The sequence below is a fragment of the Zea mays genome, chromosome 3 (assembly GCF_902167145.1).
Source record: "Zea mays cultivar B73 chromosome 3, Zm-B73-REFERENCE-NAM-5.0, whole genome shotgun sequence".
NCBI classification, from domain to species: domain Eukaryota; kingdom Viridiplantae; phylum Streptophyta; class Magnoliopsida; order Poales; family Poaceae; genus Zea; species Zea mays.
The window spans coordinates 196937844-196946090 of record NC_050098.1 but is presented as its reverse complement, the minus strand read 5'-3'; positions in this window follow the sequence as shown (position 1 = coordinate 196946090).

Below are 8247 nucleotides of genomic sequence, written 5' to 3'. Positions count from 1 at the left end.
ACGCCATCTTGCTCAAGACGAACAAGATCGAAGGCCCCAACATAGGGAGCTTCATCAAGAAGGCTTATTCAACGAGTATGGATGGTATGATGATTTTAATCGTGATACCTTTACCTTTGATGATGCTTCTCCCTTGGCAGCAGAACTGCAGGCTATCCCATGGCCTCCATCATACAAGCCACCTCAGCTCCCCATGTATGATGGGCATTCAGATCCGAAGCAGTTTTGGATGAGTTATGAAGCAACTATATCTTCATATGGCGACAATGCAGCTGTCATGGCCAAGTCCTTCGTCATGGCAGTTCGGAATGTGGCCCAAACATGATATTCTTCTCTTCGGCCAGGGACTATTACTTCGTGGCAGAAGCTCAAGGATATGCTAGTGACAAGTTTCCAAGGCTTTCAGACGAAGCCAGTCACAGCTCAGGCCCTGTTTCAGTGCACGCAAGACCATGAGGAGTATCTCCAAGCATATGTTTGAAGGTTCTTGCGTCTGAGAGCACAAGCGCATATAGTGCCCAATGAAATTGTCATTGAGGCCATGATCAAGGGGCTTCGTCCAGGACCTACTGCCTAGTATTTCGCTAGAAAGCCTTCACAGACTCTGGAGAAACTGCTTCAAAAGATGGATGAGTACATCCGGGCTGACAATGACTTCCGCCAAAGAAGGGAGGAAGCTTACAGGTTCTCTGAGATGACCAGGGGCTTCAGAGGAAGAATCCACCTGAGGCATGTCAGGTCAATTCACAATTCCACTCAGAGTGATGACAGAGGAAGTCAGCTGCAGAGGCCGCAGTATACTTCGGGGCAGCAGCAAAGCTATTTTCGGCCGCCAGCTCCAAGAGGCAGAAGTGCCACGGGCTTTGGAGGAAGATATGGGGATCAACCTAGGAAGATCTACTGCCTATTTTGTGGTGAAGACAAGGGTCATACTACAAGAATGTGCCAAATCACCATCCAAAAGCAGAAGGAGATCGCAAAAGCCGAAGCTCGGCAAAGTCAACCGGAGCAGGTCCTGCACACTGCTTCGTGTCACTCACCCTACATACCAGAATATGTGGGTAATCATCCTGCAGCTTCTGTTGCATCGGCTAGTCAGCCACAGGCTTCTTGGCCACAGCTTCCACCTCTGCCACCACTACAACCTGCCTATTCACGAGGTCAGCAGCCAGAAGGGAGCCAACAGACCCATCAGTAGCGAGATTTCAGGGAGGAATCCGAAGCTCGCACAGTCAACAGTACTGTGCCAAAATCAAAACACATCTATTGAGAGATATCCTACCTCTGAAACATTTTTACATTCATTGTCATTTTCTTTTTAATAAGGAACAATCAATGTAAACCTAGTTTTCTTGTCATTTTTAATTTCTTGTAATAGCTTCGTTCTAGTCATAGTGAAATATATCTTTTCCACAGACTTACCAAGCTCAAAAATTGTTGAAGCTCAAAAGTCGTTCCTAAGGGAATGCAGAGCTAAAAATCGCATTGCAAGTTCCACTGAAGCTACAAAAAGTCGTTCCTAAGGAGCGCAACGTAAGTTTGTCGAAGCCACAAAAAGTCGTTCCTAAGGGAGCGCAGTGTAAGTTTTCTGCTCAAAAGTCGTTCCAAGGGGAATGCAGAGCCAAATACCGCCGAAATATAAGGCGAAGTGCGAAAAGTCAACGCGAATACCGCCGAAATAGAAGGCAAAGAAGTTCAAAAGACGTTCCTAAGGGGATGCGGAACTTACATAGAAAAATAAGCGGTGAAGCCGAAAAATAAACGGCAAAGAGATTTTGATGGTTCCTAAGGGGACGTAGAGATTGTGTTTCAGCGTGGGTATGTGTCTTCGGCATTAGCATCATTCTTTGCATCATATCATCGCATCATGTCGCATAGCATCACATCATACATCATATCACATCAATGACACGAATTGGAAACGAAGCCGATCTTCGGAGAATGCTTTACAAAAATGAAAAGGTACTAAGGCACAAAGCAAGATGAGAATTGCAGCTTCGTCGGTTCTGATGTGGAAGACAGGAAACTATTGTTTACGAAACATTGATGTTTTTACGAAGTATGGATGTTCTCACGAAGCATAAAAATTCTTCTTTACGAAGCATGAAAAGAAGGAAAGGTGTTTTTTCGCCAAAGGCTCAAAACGGTATGTACATAAAATTTCATGCATCGCAAAGAATTGAATTACAAACAACTTACATATTAGATTCAAAATTATAAACATCAAATATTACAGACTTAGTTCAGAAAATGCTACATTGATATCCTAGAAATGTTTTTATAATAACTACTACTCTTCCTTCAGAACTTTTTCTGCAGCTTCGTTAAGCAGTTTGGTAACAACTTCGTCGATAATAGCTTCGACCATATTAATGATTTCTATCGCTTTCTTTGTCTCCGGATCGGCCAGGGGGTCGAACAGCTCCGGTGGAGGAGGTAGCTCAGCTGCGATAGAAAAAATCAATCAGTTCGAAGCCAGAAAACAAACGACGAAGCTACAAGCCATTAAACAATACATATCCGTCTCTCAAGTTCTGCAGTTTTTTCAGCTTTCTTCACTGCTTCTCGAGAATCGTGAATATCTTTTTTCGCTCTTCTTCATTATTTCATGAGCCATTTCTCGGCCATCATTTTCCCAAATATCAGTGAAAAATTTGCCGCCCAGTAAACTTGCTTCGGCCGAGGGATCCTTCGTGTCTTCCACGGAGAAGGCAGCTTTGGCCTGAGCTAGGATTTTAACATGATTGCAACCCGTCTTCTCCAAGATAGCTGAAACCCCTCTCGCACCAGAGAACGCACAGACATCCCCACGATCACTCAGAATTTCCTCAAAAGCTTCGGCTTTTCCGCTGATCCACTCGATAACACCCTCGGGGTCGCCTCGTATGAAGTTGTCTCGTTTGAACAGGCGCCCACATTGGCGAAGCTAGTCTTCATCTTTTTCACGCATCCCACAGATTTTTCAAAACATCTTTCCTTGGATGCGCGAAGCTCTGCAACTGTTTTTTCTAAATAATTCTTCCAATATTCGCTGACATCTCGATTAGCTTCAGCATCAGCGCATTTTTCTTTGGCCTCAGCTAGTTGTTTCCGAAGGTCTTCGATTTCATTCTTCTGGGCCTCGGTGTGAGCTTTGGAACTAGCTTCGTCTTCTTTTATTTTATTTACCAATGAAATTAATATTTTATATTTCTCAAGGCCTTCGTTTCTTAGTTCAATCACCTCTGAATGAAGGTTGTTCAGAGCCATTGTACACCCTTCATCTTCGATATTTTTCTGTGCTCTGAGGGCATTGCTAAGGATCAAGCCCTGCAAGAGGAGTATAATATTAAGTATAAACAAATGAAATAATTCGTTTTCAAATACAAAATTGATTTTCATACCTTTATGCTATTATATGCTAAAATGTCAGCCAATTCATCCTTTGACAGTACTGAGAGACCATCTTCTAGCTTCGGAAATCCGAAGCTCCTTCCAATCTCCCGGCTGACGGATATCTCTTTGTTATCCGGGAGACAGTACAAAAAATCTTCTTCCCCGCTGCCATTAAACACCAATGCCCCCTTCGGGTATTTCAGTTTTTGGGAATAATGTTCAGCTTCTCGTTTTTCTTCCTTAGAAAGTATCTTTCCCGAAGCATGGCGGATGATATAATCAATGCTTTCTTTCAAAGCTTCGGGAGCAAGAGTAGCAACCTTTTTAGGCGAAACTTGTTGTGTGGCCTTTTCTTCTATTGCCTCTTCCTCAATTTCCGAAGGTTTTTCTCGGTGAGCTCTGAAGGGCCAGCTTCGGCACTAGCTTGGATTATTGCAGCTTTAATTTCGGCCGGCTTTGTTTCAGCTACGGTTTGCATTTTTGAAGCTTCGGCGATTTTCCCTGAAGGAGTGGAGCTTAAAGCCTTTACTGTTTCTAACACATCTAGTACATTTGCCATCCTTCTTCTTTTGGGAGTTGCCGCAAAACTTTTTTGTGCCTTCGGCACTGTTACTTCTGCCGAAGGGCTTAAAATTTCTAACGTTTTTGTTCCTTCAATTTTTGGCTCTTCGGCCTTATCTTTATCAGTCTTCGACTCAGCTAGCTCGGCTAAGGGTACCTTCGGCATTATAGCCGAATCTTCAACCTTATGCGTAGGGGGAATGGGCTCTTTTGGTTCAGCAGCTAAAGAAGTCTCCCCGCCAAACTCAGGCACTACGACCGGTTCAATATAACGTGGCTGGTGGGTAAGGACTTTCAACCTTTTGCTCTTTGGCGCAGCCTCATCTGGAGTGGCCGAAGCAGCAGTCTTGGCCAAAGCAGCAGTTTTTCTCTTCTTTCCCCGTACCCGTAGCGGGTAGCAGTAGTCGGGGTAAACAAAACCAATGGCATCAAAAACTCTGTTCAATCTCCTTTTTCCTTGACCCCCAAAGGATGTGGATAATGCATCATCTTCCGCTTTAGAATATGACCCAAGCAGTTCATCACTTGTAGCGTCGATACATTTCAGTCAGTCGTCATTTGGTTCATCAAATTTATCTCCATATCTGAAGGTGTATTTCAGTTGAACCAGCTCACCTTCGCTAGACTCGGTGACAGTCTCCTTCGGCATTTCCCAGTTCTCTACAAGCGGCCATACTCTAAAGGCTATATGCTCTTGGATTAAATCTCTTGTATCAATAAAAAAAGCAGACAGTACCAAATGCCTTTTGGCATGCTTCGACGGCTTCGTCAATCTCAACCTTCAGCCTTCGGAGGCCGAAGTGGGACCAAATGGGGCACATAATAACCTCCTTAACATCCTCCCTCGTTACTAAGTTGTTCTTCACACAAAACCATTCCTCCATCCAATTTCCTAGCCATCTTTTCCGAAATGTTGGCACTGGGTAGCTTGAGTTGGGACGAGCGATAAATCCATAACAACCGAAGTTGTTGTGATACTGTTCTTTTTCAGTGGCCTTCGTTTCGTACATAAGTTCGTGCATGCTGCAGAAGCATTTTGCGCTTGGGTCTATACCTTGGCTCCTTGTTGCCCAGACGAAGACTCCCATCCTCAATATAGCTTTGGGGGTCAGTTGATGAAGGAAAATTTGGAAGGTTTTTAACACTTCAACTACAAACCTGCTCAGTGGGAACCGAAGCCTAGCTTTAAAGAAGCTTCGGAAGATCACAACTTCATTCTTCTCAGGCGCAGGAGTGTTATTGTCTTCGCCAGCCCTCACAATAGATATATCTCGAAAGTACCTCCCCCTCATGCTCTCAAGGTGACTTTGCTTGATGGTCGACTTTCCGAAAATTGTATGGCTTGGCCTCCACGGTCGATCTTTGGAATCTTCACCCCCACTTTCTGCATCATAGTTGTCACTGTCACCAGTGTCTTCAGACAGGCCCTCCAATATCTCTTTTGGAATCTTATCTGTATTTGATTTTGCCATTGATTCTAAAAACCCAGCTATATAAGGATTCACAACCTTCTTCTGCTCAAAGAGCTTCTCCTCTTCGGTTAGCTTCGTCTCAGCAACAACCTTCTTATCTTGAGACATCTTTTCTTCGAAAATGACGAAAACATGTCCTTCAAACCGAAGCTTAGAAAGCTTGAGAAACTAAGCAAGCGTTGGTGAGCAAGAGCTATAAAATTGAGCAAATAAAGCAAGTGGCACAAATAGCGTACCAAATGTGGTCAGGGTGAGTTCTTATTTATACGCTCGACGCGCCCCGAGTTGGAGGGTCCCGTCTATCATTGACTGTTGCTATTCTAGAAAAGGGAAGGTGTTTTTTCGGACCTTCGGCTTAAGGCCTTCGTCCATGTCGCAGTCTAAATTCGTTATCTTAAACAAATTAATACTGCGAGGGGCTACTGTTGGGGGCCTTCGTCCTCTAAAGGTCCTCAAAAACGTAATTTAACAATGTCTTCCAAGTATGTCTTATGGACAGGTTCCTTCGGATTCATGATAAAAGCGTACACGATGAGAAGAGCATGATCGTGACAAAGATTGTCGTTGCTCCGAAGCTACAAGCAAGGGAGCTTCGGCTTATCCGTGGGAAAAGAAACCGACTTAAAGGAGAAAAGGCTATTTAGTCCTCATAGATTTGTATATAAGTCAATAATAAATGTAAAGGGCATGAATGTAATTTCTCACAGGCTGTGTCCTGTGCCTATAAATAGATGAACAATACCCCCGTACTGTTCACGTTGACTTGTGCTTGTTTTTACGTCACGCTTGTACTTTCTTGCCTTCCATCAAGCCGAAGGTACTTTTGTAATTCAATATTGTTCCTGCCTTTCCATGATTATATAATTAGAATGAATTAATAATGTTATATAATTGTTTATGTTGTTTCCTATATGCCATATGTTTCTTCTTTTATTTAACATATACTGTGATGATGAAGGTAGGTCCTTCATGACCTTCGTCTGAAGATCATTATATCCTAAGGGGAATAATGCTTCGAAAGACGAAGGGCATTAACATTTAACATATTGTGTTGCCTTGTTCTTAATTCACAGTATTTGAGAACAAGTCCCCAACACCAAGCCAAGCAAACAAGAGCAACAAAGAAACAAAAATGATCCTCTCACAAGTCCTAATGCGCTAGAGTTGAATTGGGGACTTTGAGCGGATCGATCACTTGAATTATGTATTTGGAGTGGAGTCTATTGCTCTTGTATTGAATGCAATGTGTTGAATGCTTGGATGGTTGGAGTGGAGGTGGTTGGGGGTATTTATAGCCCTCAATCACCAAAACAACCGTTGGGGATGGCTGCTGTTGATGGGCGCACCGGACAGCCCAGTGCGCCACCGGACACTATCCGGTGCGTCAGTCACGTCACCCAACTGTTAGGGTTATGACAGTTTCGATCGTTGGAGCTTTGTCTTCTTGTGGCACCGGACAGTCCGGTGCCGCCCCGGACAATCACTGTTCACTGTCTGGTGCGCCTCTGGCGGCTGCTCCGACTTCTGCGTGAACTGTCCGTGCACTGATGCGTTTGCAGGTGTCCGTTGTAGTCGACCGTTGCGCTGGTAGTCGTGACTCCGCTGGTGCACCAGACAGTCCGGTGGCACACCAGACAGTCCGGTGAATTATAGCGGAGTGGCGCTTGAGAAGCCCGAGGGTGGCTAGTTCAGAGTTGTACGGTCCTGGTGCACCGGACATTGTCCGGTGGCACACCGGACAGTCCGGTGCGCCAGACCAGGGTACTCTTCGGTTTCTTTTGCTCCTTTCTTTTGAACCCTAACTTTGACATTTTATTGGTTTGTATTGAACCTTTATGTACCTGTAGAATATATAATCTAGAGCAAACTAGTTAGTCCAATTATTTGTGTTGGGCATTCAACCACCAAAATTATTTATAGGAAAATGTTAAGCCCTATTTCCCCTTTCAGCATGCACAATCCCTAGAGGTACCCATAATAGGCTCCAACACAATACACGACCCAACAGCCCAACAGACGGTATCGCAGCACCAAAACAGAATCTAAACACTGACTTGTTTCGACAATTCCCATGACTCCGGATGAATTTTAAAGTGGTTACAGTTGGGTTGGAAAGCTTATATCCTTATCTTTGCATTCATATAAAACCCAACCTAACCGAAGTTCGGATGCATCCTGGTCGTCTATTTTAGTGCATACTGGTCCTAGAGTCCAAGGTGGAGACGAAGTTGAGTCAGACTTGGATTTCTCTTGCTGTGAACGTCCTAGCTTCTCCTCCCTGACATCTTGGTATTTCCCAAGTCCTTGATGGTACTCTCCAAGGTTCCTAGAGATTTTGTTGTCGTGCATGTGCTCGTGTTGTTGGCCCATGCATTATTTGTATAGGAGTGATGTCTTCATCATCCTCCCTCATTCGAATTGGAGTTGTCTTCGACTCAGGCGATGGCCAAGGGGATGGCCGAACAACCCTAAGATGTACAAGGCATGTAGGCCCAAAAACATGTGTCATTGATTTCTGGTAGATTCTGGTCATCATCTTGTTATGACGATTCTCATCAACTCCGAGTATATTTTTACGTGGGACTAGTTGGGTTGGAAAGCTTATCACCTTAGCTTCCCAACAGTATCTAGAACGTCAAAAATGGAGTATGTAGCCTGAGCGTCCGTTTTCGTGAGACCCACTCTTGCAGTCCGAACCGAATTTGCAAATAAACTGGACTTCAACTCCCCTTGAGCTTGAGATTCTATGATTGATTGAGCCTTGACCATATAGTTAACATCCATGTACTCATGAAGTAATGTCGAGCCACAAATGGGTTATGTTGGTCATGCTTATCCT